The sequence below is a fragment of the Macaca nemestrina genome, chromosome 6 (genome assembly GCF_043159975.1).
Source record: "Macaca nemestrina isolate mMacNem1 chromosome 6, mMacNem.hap1, whole genome shotgun sequence".
Lineage (NCBI taxonomy): Eukaryota > Metazoa > Chordata > Mammalia > Primates > Cercopithecidae > Macaca > Macaca nemestrina.
This window is the reverse complement of record NC_092130.1, coordinates 113,669,360-113,693,524: the sequence shown is the minus strand read 5'-3', so window position 1 is coordinate 113,693,524 and position 24,165 is coordinate 113,669,360. Positions and strand designations below refer to the sequence as shown.

Sequence of the window (24,165 nt, the reverse complement as noted above, 5' to 3'; positions counted from 1 at the left end):
TAGTTCAGCTCAGTCCAAGCCCAGACCCACTAGGTTCTGTGGGAAAGGGTTTCATTATCAATGTTAGTCCATCCAGACATCCGCATACTTTTACGGGGGAGGCAAACACCAGGCAAAGAAACCAGGAAAACACAAGCCCAGTAAATCACAGCTAGGATTCTGATTCCCCTGGTTCTTTCTGAGGCTTCCTCCCTCCACCTCTCAGCCTTCTTACATTGGGCCTCGTCTTTTCCATAACAAAAACAGCGATAATGAAAATATTTTGGCAGCATTGAAGGCCTTTCACATCGTGACCCTGACCTCCAAATCAATTTTCTTTATTCTTAACCTGACCTTGGCATCCATTCTCCCTGGCATTCAATATTAGTTACAAAATCTTGAACTCCCCGAGACCTTCCCTCCTCCCCAGATAACCAAGGCAGGCCACACTGGGGAAGCTCTGGTGAGGACAGGGAGAGAAGGCTTCTTGACAAAGAAAAATCATAACTAGATAAACAAGCCCGATGCCTTCTATAGGAGTCTCATTTGCGCCAAATGCTATTAGCCCCATTATTTACTCAGACAACGGTGCAGGCAGCCTGGGCTCCCTGCTTGCGCAGGGCGCTGTGGAGCGCACCATGCATCACCAGCCGGCCCGGGCGCTTCCCTTAAATAGTAATATGTAAGGTAGAGCATGTTACATTTCATCCATCACCCATGGGCTCGCCGAGCGCAGAGACTGGAAAAATTGCGCACATTTCTCCACTGCTGCATTAATACTAGAAGGGGAGTGAACTGAACAGAGAAAGTGCCAATTTCAGCACACATGTTAAAAAGAGAAGCAAAGAATAGCAGAAAAAGAAAGCATCTCCCGGACTGAGATGCTGGGGGGTGGGGGAGGTTTTTAAAGGAGAAGACTGCTTTTCAGAACTCTTGTGCATTGACTATGAGAATAAGGACCCACTGAGACAAGAGTTCGGGGTCAGCATACATTTAGGAGAAGAAGTTGGCTGGCAGGAGCTATTTTTCTGCAAATTAGTTTTCTCTCAAGGGTAACGGTGGGGGAGGAGCAGAGGCAAATGAATTGGAGCCCACTGAATAATCGCGTATTGTTCGGCCGGTTGCGGTGACCTATGAACTGATGCTCCGAGAAGCGTTTTCAGGCCTTCCTTTTATATAGGCCAGGATGGGAAGCCTCTCACAGCTGTTGACGAGTGTCCTGGAGGGGCAACGATGGGGACGGCAGTGTGGCCCCATAAACAATGGTCACAGAGCATCGGCTCCACTTGGCAAGAGAGGCACCGTCTGCTGGTCAGTACAGCTGACCGCAGGACTGGACAGGTGGCCAGGCAGGACGGCGAGAAGAGGCAGGGTTCAAACTTTATGCTGATCACAAAGAACTGAGAAAAGGGGCAAAGTGGAGAAACACAGTGTAGCAGGACGGGTAGATTGACTTTCCTTGGGGATTAGAAGGACCAAGAGCTCTGCAGTGGTTCAAACAGTTCAGTGCAAATGGAATTCTTCAAGGATGTTTACAAAATAAAAGTGAATCAGTTCATCTAAAAGCATTTGTGCTTCATTGTTTCAAGTCCAGATTCTGCCTGGAATGCATAGCATCCTGTTCTTCCTTCAGACATTTTATCATTCTCACTTTGGCATCAGAGAACCCTGCATCATCTAAACCAGGGCTTTTCTGTTCCCTTGAAACACCCGAATGAGATGAGCTAAAAGTGCAGAGACTAAGGTGAAGCCGGAAGGGACCCTTCACCAGTGAGAGACTTCTTTGAAGTCTTGTACTTGTTTATCTTTTAAAAAGTACGTAAAACTGGCCGGGCGCGGTGGCTCAAGCCTGTAATCCCAGCACTTTGGGAGGCTGAGACGGGCGGATCACAAGGTCAGGAAATCGAGACCATCCTGGCTAACATGGTGAAACCCCGTCTCTACTAAAAATACAAAAAACTAGCCAGGCGCGGTGGCGGGCGCCTGTAGTCCCAGCTACTCGGGAGGCTGAGGCAGGAGAATGGCGTGAACCCGGGAGGCGGAGCTTGCAGTGAGCTGAGATCCGGCCACTGCACTCCAGCCTGGGCGACAGAGCGAGACTCCATCTCAAAAAAAAAAAAAAAAAGTACGTAAAACTGATATATTGTGCAGCAGTCTGAAATTTAGTATTATAGATACCATTTTCAACTCCTTTAGCCCCCTCAATTTAGAATTTCATTCTAAGATGAAGCTCAACCTATATCAGATAAAAAAGAACAATCACCAATTTAATGCATATTTTGAGTTTAGGAGGACTCCATCTCAGATATCCAAAACTTATAATCTGAAAAAAAAATCTATGTCATAAAAGCAAGAAAATAGAGTAATTATAATCAGGGAAAATGGAAACTTCCAGAAGAAAGAACTAGTTTCATCTTCGGCTCGAGACAAACTGGGGCATACCCCAGTTTGCAAAGCATTACAAAGGAGACAGCTATTGTAAAGCGATGAAAAGTAGACTTCCCTGGTTGTAACTACCTTGTCATTAAATGCCGTGTCTGACTCACTCTAGGGCTGACAGAGCACAGTGTAGTGCCAGGCACATAGCTGGTGCTCAATAAATACTTGTTGAATTGAAAGTTGTTGATAGTGCTCTGCATTCATTTTCCCCTTTAGGTAGCCTGTGGCAGGGTGGTTAACCCCGGGATGGGGACATCTCACAGCCCAGCAGTGGGACAGGCTGTTCTTCCTGGAGGCGAAACAGGCTAGGGCAGCACATGATCCCTTCCATCTGAGTCTGAGTCTAAGTACACACTCACTTTTCATCTCTGCCACAGACTAGCTGCATGCATGATCGTGGGATCCACTTATCTGGGCCTTCCAACCCTTCTCTGGCAGAAGGAAGCGTCAAGCACCATCTTCTCAAAGGTCTATTTAAAAATTCTACAATACTGTGTATTTAGATTTATAAAGGAATTTTCTTTTTCACCAGTTGCTACCTGAGGGCTGAAGCAAGGGGCAAGATAGGGGAAAATAAATCAGCTCTGCTCTTGTCTCCCCTGTGCCTTCCCAGCTGGAAGGGCACAGAGGATCCTGTGTGGTCCCACCCGGGAGGCTGCCCACCTGGTGCCCTTTGTCCTATCTTGGCAAGAAAAACCTCAGAACTGAAGATATGCTGTAAAGGGTGGTGAAAAGCACTGCAAGTTAGTTACCTTACTACAAATTTACCTTAGATGAGGTAATTCACTAAGCAGGTCGCAGGACTTCAGTGTTACACTCCTCCCACGGGCCCCCTGTAGTCAGTTTCTGGAGTTTGGCTTACTTAGTACAGGTGACCACATTCTGGTCAAAGTCAGCAGAGCCATCCTAAGTTAGTGTTCTGTGATATCGGCTCAATGTTTTGTGGTTGTTAAGACTGATTACCTGTTAAAATGACCCAGATTTGAGGGTCAAATATTCAGGAGGAAGAAATGAAAAGAAGCAGATTCTGATTTCAAGATTTCAGGTTTTAAACATCAGGCCTAAATCCATACTTTCATTTTGTTCAGTAAAAAGCAAAGCTGGTGATTCTTAAAATGAAAATGCAGTGTTTTCCACTTGAAGAAATCCCAAACTTGCAAAATTAGATAAGTTAGAGAGTTATGTTTTTAATTATAAAGGGATTTTGCCTGTTTTCTACAGTGACTCATCCTACGGCTCCAGCTTCCTAGGAATTTAAAGTATTATTTACTCCCCCTCCCCCACAAAAATTCATATGTAATTTTGTAAAATCAAACAGAAAATATCTGATTATATTTCAATATAAATAAAACATGGCATTTCTCTCTTATTGACTTAAGATCTCCTTTCTGAAGTATGGGAGTCTTGAAATTCTATCATATTTACTCACTCATGTATTCACCCAAAAAACACTGAGCAAGCCCCATTCTATGGCAGGCACAGTGCTAGTCCTGAGGGTATATCCTGGTCCTCTGACACTTTTCTCTTTTCTCCTCCATGGCTTCCATTCTCTCTGTGTCCTCTAGAGGTTGAGGCATATTGTAGGTCTGATCTACTGAAAGACGGGCTAATTATATTAGGATGACAAGTCATGCCTTCAAGAAGAGCATTGAAGTTGAAATTATGGTAAACAGTCAAAATAAACTTGCAATCAGAGGTTGAGAACTTTCACTCATGGAGATTGGCCAAAAGCAGTGGTTCTCAAAGTGTGATTCTTGGACCGGCCACATTGACATCACTGGTGAGTTTGTGAGCAAAGCAAGTTCTGGAACCTGACCTACTGAATCAGAATCTCTGGGAATGGGGTTTGATAAATTGTGTTTTAACAGCATTCCAGGTGATTTTTATGCACATTAAAGTATGAGAACCACTGGCTTGAAGTTAATTAGGTTTCAGGTGAGCAAAGTCCTGAAAAAGTCTTCTTTCAAATCCTGATAGTATTACCAATTGAGTTCTGTCACCTGCCCAGTGATAACCCTGGTTTAATCTTCAAAATCACACAAGCATCTCCAACCAAGTTATCTATGCAAAGTTCCAACTCAGAGAGAAAAATAGAAAATTCTCAGTGATACTCAAAAGGGAAAATAATTGGACAGGTAATTTTAGGAATGGGCTATGGATCACTATGTACAATAATGAAGTTGAGCAATTAGGTTTGGAAAGCCACAGCACAGAAAATAATTAACCCACAAAGTAATCATCTTGGAAGTCCCAAAGCTAATGATTAAAATAAACCTGAAACAAATGATTGTTTAACTTTTAAGCTGTGCTTGTTTTAGCCACAGTGTACTTCAGGTGTGAGCTCCCGGGAATTCCTCCTGCCTGCCGAGATTGGCTTTAGGACAAGGGCATGTGTCCATTCCTCTGCCTCTCCTTCCCTGGGGATGGTTTCTTCGAGTATCACAGAATAGGCACTCCAGTTTGGGTCAAGGAGGTTGGCTGGGCTGCTCATCTCTGCTGGCACTGAGGGGCATCAAACCCCAGAATGCAGTCTGCAACTGTGGTGGGCTTCAGCCATATTGAATCCTATATAACCTTGGAGGCTGGGATGCACGCTTCGTTTTTATGCAGCTTGCTTTGCACTTTCACTGGAGGTTTATAATTGCAAAGCCTGATGCTCCCCTCCCCCACTCGCCTCTCCACCCAAAGAAGTGAATTAATAACTAGAAAATGAGAGAGAAATGAGATCTAGAAGGGTCTGGGCTTCTGAATGTCACTGTGAGCAAACAGCGGTGGAGAGAAAAGGTTCCTTTCCATCTTTATGTGCAGTGCTGTCTGTGCATTGACTTGTTTCCTGACACATGAGCCATGGCTTGAAAGGAATTCAGGCCCCAGCAAATTTTGCATTGCGCTTCAATGTGGCCTCTGGGATTGAATAAGGGCAAATCTATTATACTGTTGCCATGGAGACCCTGGCACAACTGCTGATAAAGAGTGTCTGATGTTTGGTAGGCCTCATAGCATGGTACATACCATTTAAAAGACGGTGTGTGTGTGTGTGTGTGTGTGTGTGTGTGTGGTGTTTAGCATGCATGTGTGAGTCTGTAAGGGTGAGCATGCTTGCGGGAGTGGGTGGGGTGACTGGGGGAGGGGAGGGGAGAACAGGGTGCAGTGGGGGAGGAAGGAAGTGTGGCTGGCTTGGCATGTCATGAAGGAATGTACTGTATTTTTACAAGGAATTTGTAAATACTTTCTTGCCTCTAAAAATTAATTCTGCCCTCTAAGAATCTACATGTTAAACAGATGGGGGCAGCAGAAGATGCACAGACTCTCCCCTTGGTCTAGCAAAATTAGTCTTTAATTCATCTGAAAGAGAATTAAGCTAATACAATAAAAGTGAAAATGTGCTCTTTCGCGTCCTTTGACGAATGCTGCCTCCTTTCAACCGTCTGTCTGAGGATCAATAGTCGGTCTGTAAGGAGCGCCAGCATTTGCTAGAGCAGGCAGCGAGATGATGGATTTTAATCATTCACATGATTTTATAACCACAAAACAAAGAAGGAGGATCTGGCTTCCACATGCATAATCTCAGTTTTGCTGTTTTTGATTTTGCCAGTCCTACATGCAATTCATGTCTGGAAGGCGCATGTCCCTTTTCCAAATTCCATTCCACACCTCCATGTCTGCTTCTCAGTGACGGATATGGGCAACTTGTGTGTTTCACTGGGGCCCTTTTCCCTATTAGCCCCAGACCTGGAGAGGGGTGGCGCTGGGAAGTCCTGAGCTGAGTCTCCTGGCTGGCATTGAGGTGAGGCATCTCAGGCAGAATCACCCACAGTAAGCAAGCTTCGGAGTGAGCAGCTCTAACAATGGGAGGCCGGGCAATCTGCGACAGTTGATAGGATTATTATTATTACAGAGCGCAAAAAGCTTCTGCTTTCTTTTCTGCTGCTTTGCAGACCTCATAAGGCCTCTCTGTGATTTCTGCATAGTTAATTTGTCAGTTTATAAATTACCACATTATGTTAACGCTGAATGCTTCAAAACACAAATATATGCACAGAGGGCTTGAATATTTGAAGTGTTTTAGTACTATGGGGAAATAATTTTGTTGTCAAGCTGTGGCAGATATAGAACTGCTAGGGGATACATGGCCATTTCATCAGGACTGTGTCGATGATGGCCTGTGAACATCCAAGGGGGAAAATCATCTTTTATCACTATTGTGTACCGTGCCGGTCCAGATGGGGGATAAAACATGCATGAGTTGCCCGCAGCTCTGAAAATAATTATACTCATTTGCCAGAAATGTAGAAAGTGCATCCAACCAAGTTACCACCCATCATAGTGACACTCTGTTTGCATACTGATGAAGTTTAAAGCCAGAGACAATGGTGTTGGTATCAATAGTGAAGGGGGGGCTGGGCACCACCAATGCCGTAGGATTAATAGCACCATCATTTTACATTATGCAGCATTCACTTATGCTGCATATCAAAAGACTACTGCCTCTGAGGTTCACCTCACTGTTTAGAAGATTACAGTTTGCTTTAAGACTCCAAACATTAGCATGGCTTCTTGGCAGGTTCCATAAATGAATGCAAAAATATCTGTGTCCGATAAAATGCCTACGATGTAATTACGGGTAAATGTGTTTGGATGCCATTATAAGTGCCTGCATGTGTATGTATGTGTTTGTGAGTGTGGGTGGGTACCTACATACTCACATGCACACGCATGATTTTGGAAGACTGCAATGGAATATGAGATGATAATATGCGCATGCTAAGTCCTGGTGTTGCTGCAGAGTCATTGATGAATGGTTTTTTTAAATGTAAGAAGAGAATGAATACAAGTAGGACCCAAGAGAATAATTCTTTATATTGCAATCAGCTCAGCTTATATGTACTTGCTTTAATCGTAGAAATCAGCAATAAAAAACATAGACTTGGTTATTTAATCCTTACTGAGTAAAAGCGAACGTCTTATAATGACCCTCTAAAATATTATAAAATATTAAATTATTTTGATATGCCTCTCATTTTTAGACAACTATAAAATGATCAGTGCAGCCATTACCAGAAGATTAATAGATTCCTTTAAATTTTTGAATCCAGCAAACATACATGTATAAACCAAAGGCACTTTTCTAATGGAACCCTGAATTCTCAAAGGTGTTCCATGATTTGAAAATAGCCCAATCATGATGTTGTCATGATGCTTATTTTTAAGTAATGATTTTAATTAAACCCCCTAAAAAGGGAACAATTCTATACTCCTCTTATATGGTCTGTACTCTGATGATTACACAAGTGCAGTTTCCCATTTTACTCTGGTGTCATGGGGGCAAGGATAATTTCCATCTCATCACATGAGAGAGACACTATATTTCACTCGGCACAAGGCTCCAGTGTAATCAGAGGAAGGTTTTATACTATAAAATTATAATAAAATAACCAAAGAAAAAGTACTGTTTCAACAGAAGTGGTTCAAAGACAAGAATGTAATGCAGGAGATCATAGAATAATTTTATATGGCAACAAAAATAGATTTCTCCAACTCACTGGGGCAGACCGGACCAATAAACTCTCCGCAGGTTTTCTGGTTCAACTTCTTTAAGAGTGGTCTTTGAAACACGGAAGGAACAGGGAATCCCCACAGCTTGACACTAAGTAGTTGAGAGAGAGTGAGGCAGGCAAGCTAGGGCACTGGAGGACTTTCACACAAGTGGACGGCAGGATGTAATCTTGGTAAATTGAGTACAGAAAGAGGCAGATTTACAGAATGATGCTTCTGCTTTCCCCTGTATTGGCAATAATGAGAATACCGTTGGCATGCTGCTAAAGGCCTGAGGACAGTCCTGAAACTGTCAAGAATCAAGGATTTCAGGGAAGTCCAGGTAGTGCTCATTGAGTCAAAGACTTCTGAGAAAAGCAGGTGATAGATTTATTTAAAGTTCAATGGGAAATTAGGCTAACTTTATGGTTCTCAGAACTGGTATTATTGATTAATTTTACATGGCTGAATGAAGTTATTTACATGGTTGCAGATCTCAAAGAAAAAAGAATGAAGAGAGAGCCAGACAGTTGTACGTAGACACACACACACAATCACACATGGGACTTTTCCAAGAAGGTAGAAGTGATAGGAATGAACATTTAGAGGGTGCTTTACTACATTGCATATATATATATATTTCATATATATATATGAAAAAGATAAATATATATATTTATCTTTTTCTTATAACAAAGGGTAGATATTGCCACCTATTTTAAAGTTAAAGAAATCAAGATATGCAAAGGCGAATAACTTGCTCAAATTCACACAGCTGATAGATTAGAATGATTTGAATGCATCTAACTTCTAAGTCCACACTGATTATAGCATACCGATGTGTATCAGCCCTTCAAGAGCTAAATACCATGAGTAGGTAAGTCCTTCATGCTAATGTGAGAGTGAAGTGAAAAAGAAATAAAGGACAGTATCTATCAATTAGTGATCTTGGCAATTATGGCAATTTAATATTTGAATACTGACAGTGCTCTGAGTGAAGAGATAGTGTCTTTTGGTGACAATACCCTTTTGGGAATAAATACATCTGGAAATAAGTTCCCCTACATACTACAGGTCAAGATGTGAGGCACCAAAATGTCCTGTTGAATTCAAATATTCCCTTCTGTTTCTTTACCCTAATGACTATCTTCATTGTCAGAGAAGTTATTAAAAACAAAAAGGAAGTCTTCTTCTCCTCATCTTTTTGTCTTCCTGGACAATTCATTCCTAAGGTTTTTTAGATGATGAAGAGCAAGATTGGCACCTACTCCAAAAGAAAGAGGGAGCTACAAAGACAGAGTGGACATGAGAGCTGAGTGTACTGAGCATTGTGTAAGGAAGAACAGAGCTGCTTGACATCGGGTATCAGAGCCTAGGCAAGGTAATGCATGGTCACAAGCATGGAATTGGCCCAGCCTGGGAGTTAGAACCCAAACAGAGTAAGGAGGATGTCCACACAGGGACAGTGTGGCATGGCAAGTCAGAGCCTGAGCAGAATAAAGTGGGCATCCTGGTGTGTAGGTGGCCCAGCAAAGGTATCAGAGCCCACTTAGGGTTTGGAGGCTGTCCATGTGGGTAGGTGACTGAGCATGGTGTGACAGAGTCCACATAGCAAGAGAATGGTACTGGAAATTGATTGGTTATATACAGGAATATTAATCAAATAAGTAAATCTATTAAGGATGATGCAAGCTGGATTCTTCATGGTTGGAGAAGGGAGTTACAATGATAGGGAGAAAACTAGAACAGAATTTGTGGTGTTGGTTTGGAATCAGGGATAGCAGTGTGATTCATGTTTTTAATACACATAAACAGATCTAGAAATAAGTAGGTATGTAACATACATTCCTTAGCTCTGTCTGCTATGAAGACCTGGAAACAGCAACAATCCTATAGTGATGAGTATATCAAGGACCCAGATCTTGGTGTCTAATATCATCCTCCACTAAAAGGAACCAGGACTCTTTGGAGAAACAGCTGATTTCTGGGTTGAAGTGGAGAAAATACAAGATGAGCCTGGAGATCTAATTTTGCAGAAAGGGCAACTGAGGCACAGAGAAGTTAAGTCACACATCTAAGAAAACATGGATGAGACAACTCTAAAAGAGTGAAAGGGAAAAAATTAAAATGCAGAATGATTCTGCACTCAAATTGTTTGACAAATATCTTTAAGTTCTAACTCCTCTTTAGAAAACAGAGAGTAAAAGTTAGAGATGGTGCTTCATGACTGAGGCTTATGTAAGAAAGTCTGAAACTAATCAGCAGATCAAGTCCCAAAGAAAAACTGTCAAATAAAATGTTTAAGGTATTTATATAGCACCTTTTATGATTTCCCCACTTTCACTGATTTTATTAATAAACAAAACAACTCCCACCCCTAATCCTTTGGGATAAAGTGGACTTCCAGTGCAAACTTGATAAAGGCTGTTGCTACATGCAACAGAGTCGATGAGCACCCAAGTTAATTCTGGCATGCCATTGAAGATGTACGTGAGGATGTGAGTGTTTTCCAAGTCCTGACACTTAACCACTATGAAGCCTTGTCCAAATCCTTCGCCACTTTATGCTTCGGTTTCTTTGTCTGTAAAGTAAGAAATTTGGACAAGAGAACTCTGAAATTCCAGTGAGTTATCACAGTTCTCTTCTGTTTTTCTCTCCTTGAGGGGGCTGTCTTCAGAAGCCTCAAGAAGTTCATTCAATTGTTAGTTTTAGACTAATACGTTCTGCCATATTGATAGACTGTTTTCCAACCAAGATGGCTGATTAGCTAATCAGGATCCTCTGGTTTCTGAGTGGACCTCAGGCCTAGATGGCTCTCAAGTGACCACATGAAAATGAACAAAGTGAACAAAGTGGCAAGCTGAAGATTGCAACTCTGAATCGTGATACCAGATCCTTAAAGATAAGCCAACATAAATCACCTTTCCCAGCTCCTACCATTCTGAGATTAAAACTTTGTCTCTCCCTTTCTCTCTCCTTCCCCACAATTTGGGAAATGGTTAATGCCTTTAATGCCTTTAATACCTTTATCTCATTCAGATGACCAGGAATACTATGAACGCTAGTGTATCTCATAGTCTATTGATCCAAAAAAGGTTTTTGTAGACATAAACTTATTAAAATTTTAAAATAATCCCAAACTTACAGAAAGGTTGCAGTAGAAAACAAAGAACTTTTTTTCCCCCTGAACCATTTGAAATACACACTATAGTGTTTGGGGGGATGACAATTTTTTCTTAATTTAAATCATAAGGATGTTGTAGGAATTAAATGAGTTCATAAATGTAGCAGACAAAATAATCCCCCTCCTACACCCAATATGGAAAAGGAGAAAGCTAGAATGAACTTTGTGGTATTGGTCTGGAATTGGAGATATCAATGTGACTCACAATTTTCAATATAAATTGCAATTGAAGCAAGTATATATGTAATATACATTTCTTAGTTTCATTGACTGTAAGCACCCATAGTGATGAGTATACCTAGAACCCAGGTCTTGGTTTCTAATATTATTCCTAACTTAAAGGAGCCCGGACACTCCTTGGAGGACTTGCTGATTCCAGGGCTGGGGCAGGGAAAGCGCAAGATGAACCTGGAACATCTTGTGTCAAAAGCATGGAAGTACTCAGAGAATTATGGGAATGTGTCAAAACCAGCTTAAGGGAAATGCTACTGATAAAGGATTTTCAGTAGGATTCCCCCTTAAGAATTTTATTAATAGGTTATAATCTATTAATAGATTCTATTATGCATATTAATTATAATTTAATATAATTTATTTATATTATTATTTGATATTATTATAATGTAATATGTAACTTTATATTATAATTAATAGTTATGTTAATTATTTTTATGCTTAAATCAAAATCCTGCATCCTATTTAAGGATATCCTGATTGTCAGTAGGATAAAGGATTTTAATTTAAGCATCAAAATAATTAATATAATGATTAATTATAATAGAAACAGTTACATATTACATTACAATTATATAATAATATAAATATTTAAATTATATTAAATGATAATATAATATACATAATAGAATCTATTAATAGATTATAACCCATGAATAAAATCCTTACAGAGATAATAAAGAATGCATTGAAAGTTTGATGAGGAACAGGGTATGTACATAGTTTCAAAATATCTCCTCACAAATTATTTATTAACTATGAAGGAAAAAATAACTTTACAGGAAAAGTCTTGCTGGTTCCACCTTAATCAAGTGTTCCAAGTGAATATCATCAGGAGGCAGGCAAATAAAAATGGCGTGTTACCTGATTAGCTTCCTAGAAAGGAACACAGCCTCGCTTCACTTGTATGATCTTCCTGGATAAAAGAATGAGGAAACATTGGACAAATTCAAATCGAGGAACAGTCTACAAAATAACTGGCCTGTAGTCTTCAGAATTGTCAAGGTCATGAAAGGCAATAGAAATCGAGGATCCTTTCCAGATTGAAGCAGGTTAAAGAGACACAGCAGCTAATTACAATCTATGATTCGGAACTGGGTTTTTAGTATAAAGAACAATATTGGCACAACGTTTAAAGTTGGAATGGGGCCTGAGGATTAGATATTAGTAATGTACCACTGTGAATTTTCTCCTTTTGATGATTATATTTTGGTTATATAGGGGTCCTCATTTTTAGGAAATATACATTTGAATCCCTGGAACCTGTAAATATATTACCTTATCTGGCAAAGAGACTTTGCTGATGCAATTATCTCTGATTTTGAGATAGGAGATTATAATGGATTATTCATGTGTAATTACAAGGGAAGTGGGAGTGTCAGGGTCAGAGAGGGGGGTGTGATGATGGAAGCAGAGGTTGGAGTAATGTGATTGCTGGAGGGGGGCCTGAACCACGGAATCTGGGCTGCCTCCACGGAATCTGGAAAATGGAAGCAACAGATGCTCCCTGGCAGCCTCCTGAAAGAACGCAGCCTTGCTGACACCTTAACTTTAGTCCGAGAAGACCCATTTTGGAGTGTTGGCCACCAGAACAGTAGGAGAACACATTTGTATTTTTTTAAAGCCACTTAGAACAGTACTTGGTAAGTACTGTTACAAGTAATTAGCACAAACATTGGTTTACCATTATTATTGTTGTTGTTATTGTTTTTTAAAGCATCCAACTTAGTTTTCATAGAAACAAGGACCCTGTTTTTGTACTTGTTGATTGACATATATTTGATAACATTACATATCTACAATACAGGTGGCACAAGCAGGCTTATGATTAAACAAAGCAGACTCTTTGTCAGTGCACAGCCTATCCTGGCTCTCCCCTCTGGTTCTACTCTGTGCTGTATCTTCGGAGGGCGACCAGATGGACTGTGTAATGTGCCTTCTTGCCCTCTGTTGTAGTCCCTCCAATGTGGTTCTAGGATCCCTCTTAGGAGAGTGACTAGGAACGCAGTCCCTGTCCTGACAGGTCTTCAGGGGAGGTGGTTGTGGATGTTTACAGTGTGCCTTTCACGGGATACTTTATCCTGGCAGTCAGCATGATGCCTAAGCGCCTGGCCCTGACCAGGTGCTCCTCTCACAGGAAATGTGTTTATTCTGGCAGATGCCCTTGTGGCTCTTGTCTGGTCTGTTTCCAGTTTGTTCTTACCAAGATGGCCGCTCTGTAGGAGAGCCCTGACCTGGAAAGACATTATGTTCTTGTGTGTCGGTCAGGTGAGACGCAGAGGAGGCAGCACAACAAAATGCATGAAATATCAGAAGCATTTCTTGTTATTTACAGTTCTCAGAGAGAAGAGGGCAGCACACTTCTCAGGGCCAACAGAAGTGGGGAGCCATGAGGAACAAGAGTGTTCAACCAGTGAGTGGGAAGCAAGAGAGACAGACGGAGGGAGACAGAGAGGAACTTACAGGTTGAAACTTTTCTTGGGGTCCAGGGCATTATCCCAGCAGGTTCTAATTGGTGGATTTAGAGCAAGCAGGCATGAGTTCCATGGAGGAGTCACCCAGTGACTGAGAAGTTGTCACTGCATTATATCTGCACAGTTCGTGCAGGGTGTGGGGGCCAGTGGAGCAAGTCAAGTGGGTCGTATCTAGCTGTGCCATAAGAAGGAGGTCACCAAGAGGTGGCAGTATAAGAGAGGTGTTCAGATCAACCACATGGAGAAACAGGAGGTGGAGAACTGTGTCCAAGCCCTGCCTTCAGTATGAGAAAGTTAAACCTAGATTCAAAATGGATACTGAGGCAAAATAAAATGGATGTACTGCAGCCTCTGGTTTCAGTTGTCGTCTACAGAGATGTTGGGCAGGAGATCAAAGGAGGAAGGAGAGAGAAGTCAGGTGTTTTTGTCTCCAGCCCCGCTCTCCTGGCCATAGTGGCTGTGTTCCTCTTCTAGCCATGCCATAGGGAGGTCCCTTTCCTGCCCTTTCATGGTCGTTGAAGTATGATCTGCATTAGAATTACCCACAGAGCTTTTCAAAATGCAGACCCCCAAGGCCCTGCCCTGAGAATCGCTGCCTCAGTCTCCAGGGGTGGGGCCTTGAGTGTGTATAAGGCCACGGCTCCTATTGAGTGGCCCTTTTCATGGCTCCCCACTAGTCTCTGGTAACCTCTCCTTGCTTTTGCCCCCTTAGGCCTGGCAGTGGTAACAGTTCCCTGCTGTTGCTAGTCCCTGGTGCTTCATCATCCTTTATTGACAATGCCTTTGCAAATTCATGGAATTATCCTCCTCAGTTACCCCCATGTGTGTACTGTTTTGTGTGGATCATGACAGATACAGTAAGTACACATACATTTACAGGGCAGGGCTCAGAAATGCCTAGGAATACTATAAGGCCCCTGAGTGGCTTGGTAGCCATGAATGGTCAGCACACCTTGGGCACAGAGGGAGCGTGGAAAGCACTGGTCTACCTGGTAAGTCTTGTCAATGCCTTCCAGTCAGTGGCCATCAGGAGCACACCTGTAGCTAAACTAGTTGGGTGAATTACTTGTTGCAGTGAGGGAGAAAGCAACCACAGAAACTACAGGGGCATCTCAGTGAGAGAGTGTTAGAAAAGACTTAGTATAGGATTTGGGCTTGGGTTCAGTGATTTTGGGGAGGATTCAGGAAGTAGGGCTTTGCTCTGGATTGGATACTGTGAGGAAGCATGAATAACTCTATGATTATGCATTTCAATAAATCTATAGGCAGGCCAGAATAAAACAAGGATAGATCTATCATTGGTGAAGTAGCGTCAGTCACTTATGTTAGATGGGAGAGAGAGATGTTTGGCATTTTGTGCTTTGGGCATTGTTCTTGTTTTTGTCTGAGTTCAGATATGGTTATAAGTGGTCTTGTTTTTGTCTTGATTCATCAAGGTCAGAATGGTCTTATCTGATGGCCTCGTCCTGTGGAATTGTCTAGTTCACTAGGGCCAGCTTCTATCAACACCAAGGTCCAGCTGGGTGTCAGGAGCTGCTTTTCTCTTTCTCAACCCCTTTCATGGAGATTGAAGTATGATCTGCATTAGAATCAGCTGCCGAACTTTTCAAAATATAGACCCCCCCACAAGACCCTACCCCTAGAATCCCTGCATCAGTTTCTAGGGATGGGGCCCAGAGTCTGTATTTTGAATCAGCATGCTGAAGCACGCTGATGCACCGCAGAGTTTGAAGGTCACTGGTCTAAAATAGAGATGTCACCAACCCAGGTTCACAAACTTAGATTTGTGGCAACCATTCATGGTGTGAGTTGTTAAGCATTGAGCTGTTAGTTTAAATTTCCATTAGTGTCAAGTTTCAGCACTTGCATGTTACAGAATTTTAACTCAGTGGAACTAGCCTTTGAATTTACAAAGTTTTCTGTGCTTATATCTTTTGTGTCGGTGTTAGAAAAACCTCAACGAAGGGGGTCAACCTGTAAATGATAGAAGGGGCTGGTCATCTATTACCATAAATCAATAAAACGTAGACACCAGTAGAAAGGCTGCTGCCAAACAGAGAAAGAGAGAGTGAGAGGGAACATGAAAGGGAGAGCAAGAGAGAGAGAAACAATGAGGAATTGCTTCCAGATTCAGTGAGAACATTTACCAAGGAGAACCAAAATTCCAGAGATAGAGCTTGTCAAACATGCATGACTGAACTCTCATTTAAGAAGACAAACTATAGATCAGAAACGAGATACCTTAACTTAAAAATGTCTAGTGAGATCACTGCAGATAAAAACACAAACATCTTTTTCTTTTTCTTTTTTTTGAAACGGAATCTCGCTCTGTCACCTAGGCTGAAGTGCAGTGGCATGATCTCTGCTCACTGCAACCTCTGCCTCCCGGGTTCACGCCATTCTCCCGCCTCACCCTCCTGTGTAGCTGGGACTACAGGCACCCACCACCATACCCGGCTAATTTTTTATATTTTTAGTACAGATGGGGTTTCACCATGTTAGCCAAGATGGTCTCGATCTCCTGACCTCGTGATCTGCCCACTTCAGCCTCGCAAAGTGCTGGGATTAAAGGCGTGAGCCACCGCGCCCGGCCTACAAACATTTTTTTCAAAGGAAAATCCTCATGAAAGAATGTAAAGAAAGCAGAAATAAAGAAGTTAATTTATTCTAAATCCACAACGAGAAGAATAGTTGGCATTTTCAAGTGTCAAGAGATGCGGCACCAAAAGTGTAATAAGACAGAGCCCAATAATGAACTTGATATTGAACCTGATTTTGAGGGACTAGTGAAAATCAGCTCTTTATTGTGATAAAAGCAAGGAAACTTGAGGCACAGGCATCATCCCCAAGTGTAGTTTAGGACACTTTTTTTTTCCCCATTGAATTTTCCTGCTTTTCAGATGTGCAAGAACTGAGCCCACTATAATCAAATAACCCCACCAAAGCTTTCCTAACAAGAATTCATGTAATGAGTCTTTTTAGCCTGAATAATGCATTTTGCCTTAAAGTCTATTTTGTCTGCAATCTCCACAGGCAGAGAGTCCGCATCTATAGCTCATTACCATCATTCTGATGATAATGTTACGTCTCATCAATTACTTGGGAGCAAGGTCAAATTTAGCAGCCAAATCTCCCCTTTAGCGAGGCCATCAAGAGCATATCTATCACCACCCCCTCTCAAGATCTATTCCCCTGCAAAAAGCCTCAGTGCTCATGTTCTCTGTCTCTCTCTCTCTTCGTCTCTCCCTCTCTCTCCTCTGTCTCTCTCTACCCCCTTATCCTGTCACAGTATTACCAGTTACAAAATCCTGCCTGATGTAATCCCTGATAAATCTATTCATTTTTATTTTAGAAAGCATACGCAAGAATGTGTGAGAAAATCACAGAGACCCCAAGAAGGGTAAGGGAAGAACCCACACGTAAGAGAGAAGAGATTGTCTGACTTGGTAAATAGATATTGAAAACCAGAAATGTGTGGGTCTCTTAGAATTTGAGTCCATGGGAGGGACTTTTAAATTCGAGATTGTGATTGTATAAGTCATGCCACTGAGATTTATTTTAAAGAAAAACGTTTTAGCCAACCAAAAACAAACAAACAAACAAAGGACAAAACATTTTAAAAATTCTATTTCCAGAATTTGGCTTTGTTTTAGAGCTGTCAGCCAATCCGAAGTTCCCAAAACTTATTCTAGTTTTATAAGAAACTTACCTGGAAAGTCTACCATGGTGCATGAATCTTTGATAATTGTTCAGGTTTTATATTTCTTTATGAAAGTTCAGCTCAATTCCACAATTCATTTACTAAATTTACTTCCTAGAATCAGTAAGCAAAAACTCAACTTCATAAACACAGCTGTACTTGGCAAACAAACTTAATGAGATGAAAAAGGATCTATTTAATCACTTCCCAGAATGTATTTATAAATTAACCTTGCTTCTGAATAGTTAGGATTACATCAATCCAACAACGACTCTCTCTCTCTCTCTCTTTTTTTTTTTGAGATGGGGAGTCTCACTCTGTTGCCAGGCTGGAGTACAGTGGTGTGATCTTGGCTCACTGCAACCTCTGACTCCCTGGTTCAAGCGATTCTCTTGCCTCAGCCTCCTGAGTAGCTGGGATTACAGGCACATGCCACCACGCCCAGCTAATTTTTGTATTTTTAGTACAGATGGGATTTCACCATGTTGGCCAGGATGGTCTCGATCTCCTGACTTTGTGATCCAGCCACCTCGGCCTCCCAAAGTGCTGGGGTTACGGGCGTGAGCCACCATGCCTGGCCAACCACTCTCTTAAATCTAATCTTTGTATGTGCATGTGAGGTAGTAAGCCTTGTGAAAATGCATAACTCATACAAGATGCAGCACTTTAGATAGGTTGCCACCACCTCTGAATTTCTTTATATATTTTTAGTCTATGTTGTTAAGTACATATATATTCAAAAATATACATCTTCCTGGTAAATGCTTTTCTAAGACCCTTTTTATCCATCAAAATGTGTTTTACTTTAAAAACTAATTTGTTTGATAAATATAAACACAATAGCTTTCTTTTGATGAGAATTGTTGTAATGAAATTTTCTCATCCCTTAACTTTTAATCTTCTGTGCCATTATGTTTTAGATATGTCTCTTTTACACAACTGGATTTTAACAGCCAGTCTAAGCATCTCTGTGATCTGATTATTGGCTTTAGTCCATTTATATTTATTGTGATTGTATACATTTGGTTTTATTTCTACCATATTATTTTCTGCTTTTAACCTACCATATTTCACTTTGCTTATTTCCCATCCCACATGAAGTATTCATGTTATATTTGTTTCATATTCTGTGTACTGGATCTTCACAGTCTATCCACCATGTTTCTTAACTAATCATTTTTATTTTCTGTCACTGTATCTTACTATCACTCACAGTGACCCACTTGTGGAATTTGTGCTTCCCATTCTCACAATTTTAGGCTCTGTGGTAAAAGTTCTGATTCCCAGGGAATGAATGCTGCCACTGGGGGATATGATGAGAATCCCATTTTACTTTGAACTATGTGGCTGCCAACAGGTCTCTTAGGGCTCCTTATCTCAAGAAGCCAGCAGACAAGGGAAGGATAAACCATCCTTGCAGGAATTATTTGCACTAATCATCTGGAGAAGATTCAGCTGTTATAGCTGCTGTTACATAATGAAGAAAAGGAAGAATATGTTTCACACTCAGATGAACCGCTGGGTAGTCTCTTAATACTCTGTTGCCTAATTTGGATGGTTAATGGATAAGTGCAATAGATACAGCCTCAGAAGGGCATGGTAATCAGAGACTTAAGTCCTCAGTTTCCATAGTTAAGCTACTAAGATCATGAGAGGTGCTTGCTAGGAGTGAAGAGAATCAGAATGTCTAGGGAGGACATCATGAAAACTAGTTGTGCTCTTAAACCTAACTACAGTTGATCCTCAAGGATTTGAGAGTTAGGAGCACTGACCCCTGAGCAGTCAAAAATTCACGTATAACTTTCGGCTTTCCAAAACCTTAACTCATAATAGACTACTGTAGAGAAGGCTTAACAATGTAATATAATGTAAACAGTGATTAACACATATTTTATGTTATATGCACTGTATTCTTATAATAAAGTAAGCTAGGGAAAATAAAATGTTATTAAGAAAATCATGAAGAAAAGAAAATATATTTACAATTCGTTAAGTAGAAGTGGATCATCATAAAGGCCTTCAGCCTTGTCATCTTCATGCTAACTGGGCTGAGGAGGAGAAGGAAGAGGAGTTGATCTTGGTGACAGAAGTGGAGGAAAATCCACATGAAGTGGTCCTGCACAGTTCAGACCTGTGTTGTTCAAGGGTCAACAGCAGTTGCAGCAGCAGGAATAGCTAACTTTCTCTACTAACTCCTTACATAAGATTCTCCAGGAATTGAGACCAACCAGAAACCTGTTGATGCTCTTTCCAGATGGTTCAAACTTACCACAAAATGCAGATGTAAATGGATCTGGCTAGTTCAAGAGGGCGATCTGCAGTGGATGTTGTTCCTTGCTGCTTGGAATCCCCACCTCCTAGACCCCTTTCAGGACCAAGGCACTCATTTCCCCACTCTGTGTGTGCATTGGCTGCTGACAGCCCACTTCTGCTTCCATCTGGAAATTGTCTTTGGCCAAAAGGGGCTATCTTTCCCAAATTTTTGACCTCTTTCCAAGGGCGACTTGCATTCAATGACTGGCTAATGTTGAGGTATAAAACCCCAGTGTAATTGTTTCAATTTGGGGTAATTCTTAAGGTCCATCTCAACTCCATAGATCCTTGGAAGATCAACTGAGGTCTCTGTTGCAACTGTATCACTGTATCTTCTTGTTACTAATCCCACTTCTTTCATGTCCTCAAGATGTTGTGCCTTAAAGCACTATCCAATAAACCTCCTACATGCAAATCTCCATCTCAGAATCTGTATCCAAGAGATTGTACACAAGACATCATCTTTTCCAAATAATACTTCTTTTAGTGTAGATTACTGAGTTTCTAGCCAAGATTTTTTTTTTTTTTTTTTTGCCTATATCTTGAATTATAAGCTCACCTTCAATAGAAAGCTTCCTACAAAAATCCTTTCTAAGCTAGACTGTGGAAGTGTCACCTCACAATGATTTCCTATTCACTTCTACCAGGTACTCCAGTGATATGACTGTCCTAGGATTAATTTTTATGTAAATTTCTTATCTTGACAGTTTCTAAATCACTAGAGAAGTTTACATTCTAACTTTAACACAGCATGAGGCGAAGGCGTGATATTTTTATTTCTCTGGAAATAAATTTCTTTCTTTTTCGTAGTTCAGAACACCAAATTTCATCATCTCCCTGTTAAGGTGGGCAGATTTTTTCCCTATGCCCCTAATTACTGAGGCTATATCCCTTTGAGCATCCCAGCTTCATAAAGGGGTATTTGTTCCCAGTTAGTGTCTCATAGGACCCACATCCTCGTATCCTGGCCTGATGGTATGTTAAAGCCCAAACTACTAGCTATTACTGAATTTGATCACTACCCATGGGGAAGCTTCGGGATCAGATTCTAAGCTTATAGCTCTTAATTTCAGGCATCTTGAGATTTCCATTTATTTTTTGCAAGTTGATATGCATTAATATCATTTTTAACATATTGCCAGAATCTGAAATTACCGCAAAGTAGCTGAATGTTTCCTTGAGCTAGGTTATAGCAAGGAATGGAAATCATGAAAATACTGACCTTGGAACTGAAGTAGGAGAAATAACAGACTGAGAAAGAAATGAAAGAAATTGAAATTGTTCCTTTCATTTCCAGGACAAGCCCTGATTGGCTAGGTATTCATCTGTTAGAAACTGATCTAGAATCCTAGCGGCCTTCATTTATCTCCTTCATGGGACTGTGAGTTCTTGAGGGCAGAAAATGTATCTTGTTTGCTGCTGTATCCCTTGAATCCCTGGAATGCTTAGCACATAGTAAACGTTCAGTAGACGCTTGCTGACTGAATGAGTCAGCAATAAAGCAGAGCTGTGCCAAATGACCAGATGTTAAAAAACAAGAAGCAAGAATATAGCATAACATTACATTAACACAAGTCTAAGGAGAACAATGAAAAATAATAGAAAAGGAAAATGGCAATTGAATTATCATATTTATTTGTTCCTACATTGCTCCAACAAATATTTATTGATTATCTATTATTGAACCTGGCATGGGGAATATGATGGCCAGCAAAAAGAAGGACATGGTCCCCGCCCATGTAGAAATATCGGGGGAGGCAGACCTTAAATGAATATACTAATGAACATAAAAATAATAGAATGACCAAATCTTCTGTTATCCCAGAACAATCTCTGTTTATACCTATTGTCTCAGAATAATGGTTTTTTTTTTGTTTTTTTTTTTTTTGGTTTTTTTTTTAGATGGAGTCTCGCTCTGTCGCCCAGGCTGGAGTGCAGTGGCCGGATCTCAGCTCACTGCAAGCTCCGCCTCCCGGGTTCACGTCATTCTCCTGCCTCAGCCTCCTAAGTAGCTGGGACTTCAGGCTCCCGCCACCGTGCCCGGCTAATTTTTTGTATTTTTTAATAGAGACGGGGTTTCACCATGGTCTCGATCTCCTGACCTTGTGATCCGCCCGCCTCGGCTTCCCAAAGTGCTGGGATTACAGGCGTGAGCCACCGCGCCCGGCAGAATAATAGCATCCTCATTCACTCTAAAATGTATCTCAGTTGTATGATCATCTTGGCTATGACTGAGAGGTACATGGTGTTAGAAAACAAAAGTGTAAAAAAGGGAGAGCAGTCTTCTCAGAGAGAAGAAGAAATACTTCGTTGGGAGAGGCAAGACTGAGCTGGAAAATGGAGGATGGAACACACAGGGTATGTGATTGTGTAGGAGTGCCAGTGGGGAGACCCTGACAGCCATAGAGAACAGCAGGCACAAAGCAAGCCACATTCAAGGAATAACAGAAGGCCTGTCTTGCTAGGTTATCACAGGCAAGAGGTATCTTACAGGGGTAGAAGGCCCAGATCATTCAGGCCTTGTTGGCATCTTATGAATTTTGGAATTACCCTCTTCATCATTTAATCAAAAATGGAGGTGGGAGAGATGGGAAATTTAGCATTTTGAAAAGATTCCCTTTGACTGCTATATAGAGAACAGATTTAAGAAAGCCCAGGAAGCTAGTTAAAAGGTTACAGTACTAATGCAATTAAGAGATGATAGCTTGAAATAGAATGGTGACAGAGATAAAAGAAGTGGATTTGGAATGAGTCTAGAAGGCATAATGAACAGAGCTTGGAAACAGATTGGCTATAAGAAGAGAGAAATAGAAAAGTATGTAGAAGAGATTTCTGGCTTACACACCTGGGTGGATAGTGATGCAATTCACTGAGCAAGGAAATGCAGCTGGTATTAAGATGTAGCACATCTATCTATCCATCCATGCATTTGTCTCTTTAGGAAACCATCATTCCTTGACACCTGGTATATGGCAGGCACTGTGGGTAATCACAAATATGTTTACTATGAAATAAGGAGTAAAAGCCTACAAATATGTATTTTATCAGTTATCATATTTTCAGCTTCAAGTAATAGAAAACTCAATTCAAAATTGCTTAAACAATGAGAACATTTATAAGTCCTAAAATGGAAAGTCCTAGCTTCGTTGATTCAGTGGCCCTAGTGACATCAAGGATATTCATTCTTTCAGTCTTTCTACTCTGCCGTTGTTACTCAATTGACTTTTCCTGGATTAGTTCCAAGCACATGATAGCATTCAGCAGCAAAATGATGATTTTTTTTTCTCCGTATATTTCTTTTTAAAAACTAGGAATTCTTTCCTAGAAACCTCTCAATAAATTTCTCTTCATATCTTAGTGCATGGAATAGTATCACAAGCTTATTCCTATGCAAGGGACTGGCTAGAGGAATAGAATTTCCATGATTTGTCCGGTGAAGCCCAGGGCCAGGTGAAAAAAGATGACTTGCTAAACAAATATGGGGGTTTATTTACAAAAAGAAAGGATAAATTGTTGTTGGCTGCAACCTCAGTGGTGTCTGGTATATCTATGGAGCAAGGAAGTAAGTAGTATTGTATTAGGAGTAAACAGAGTAGTATAGGAGGTGGAAGAAGAAGAAGTCACATTGGAGACTGGAGGAAAAGAAATATTTCCAAGGCAGGGAAAGATTATTAGCTTTATGTCACTCTGAAGGCAGAGCCTGAAGTCTAAGATTACAGCAGCACTTAAAAGAATACTAGCATAAATCCATCTTCACCCATTGATTCTCCTGATTTCAGGCATCCTTGCCAGTTTCCTGAGTTCTTCCAAAGTCACATAGATATTGTTTCTTATTGTTTCTAAGCTTCGTTGAACTGAAAGAAGAATGGTTGAATGGTGTTTTGAATAAAATACTAGAAATATTTGTTACTTAGCTCTGGCTTAATCCAAGCTTGACCTGTTTCTGTCATTACCGCCAGAATAATTTTTCCAGCTCTTGCCAGATTTGGAGTTGTCAGGATAATAATTTACCCATCTTGTTGTCATATTCACAGTTAGTTTGCCTGACTCTAGGGGAATCTAAATGACTATCACTAGACATGGTGTGCAACTTATATTTTAAATGCATTTGATTCCAGACATTCTCCCACTGCCACACCCCAAATCCAAAGACTTACCAAACTACTCTTGCAATACCATTTTTTCCCATTCTAGAAAGTACCACCACCCCCAAAGGTCAGGTTTCCTCCAGTTTTCTTTAAATGCTCACTAAAATGACTGACAATATTCACCGAACGCAGTTACTAAATCAGTCCCCCAGGTCTCTA

The 24,165-nt window shown here is 40.9% G+C and overlaps 1 long non-coding RNA gene across 2 annotated transcripts in view; it reads left to right on the top strand.

The window, feature by feature from the left end:
- The window catches only part of LOC139363870 (uncharacterized), a 253,128-nt gene that overhangs the window by 127,443 nt on the left and 101,520 nt on the right, over positions 1-24,165 (top strand). The window lies entirely within an intron of this gene.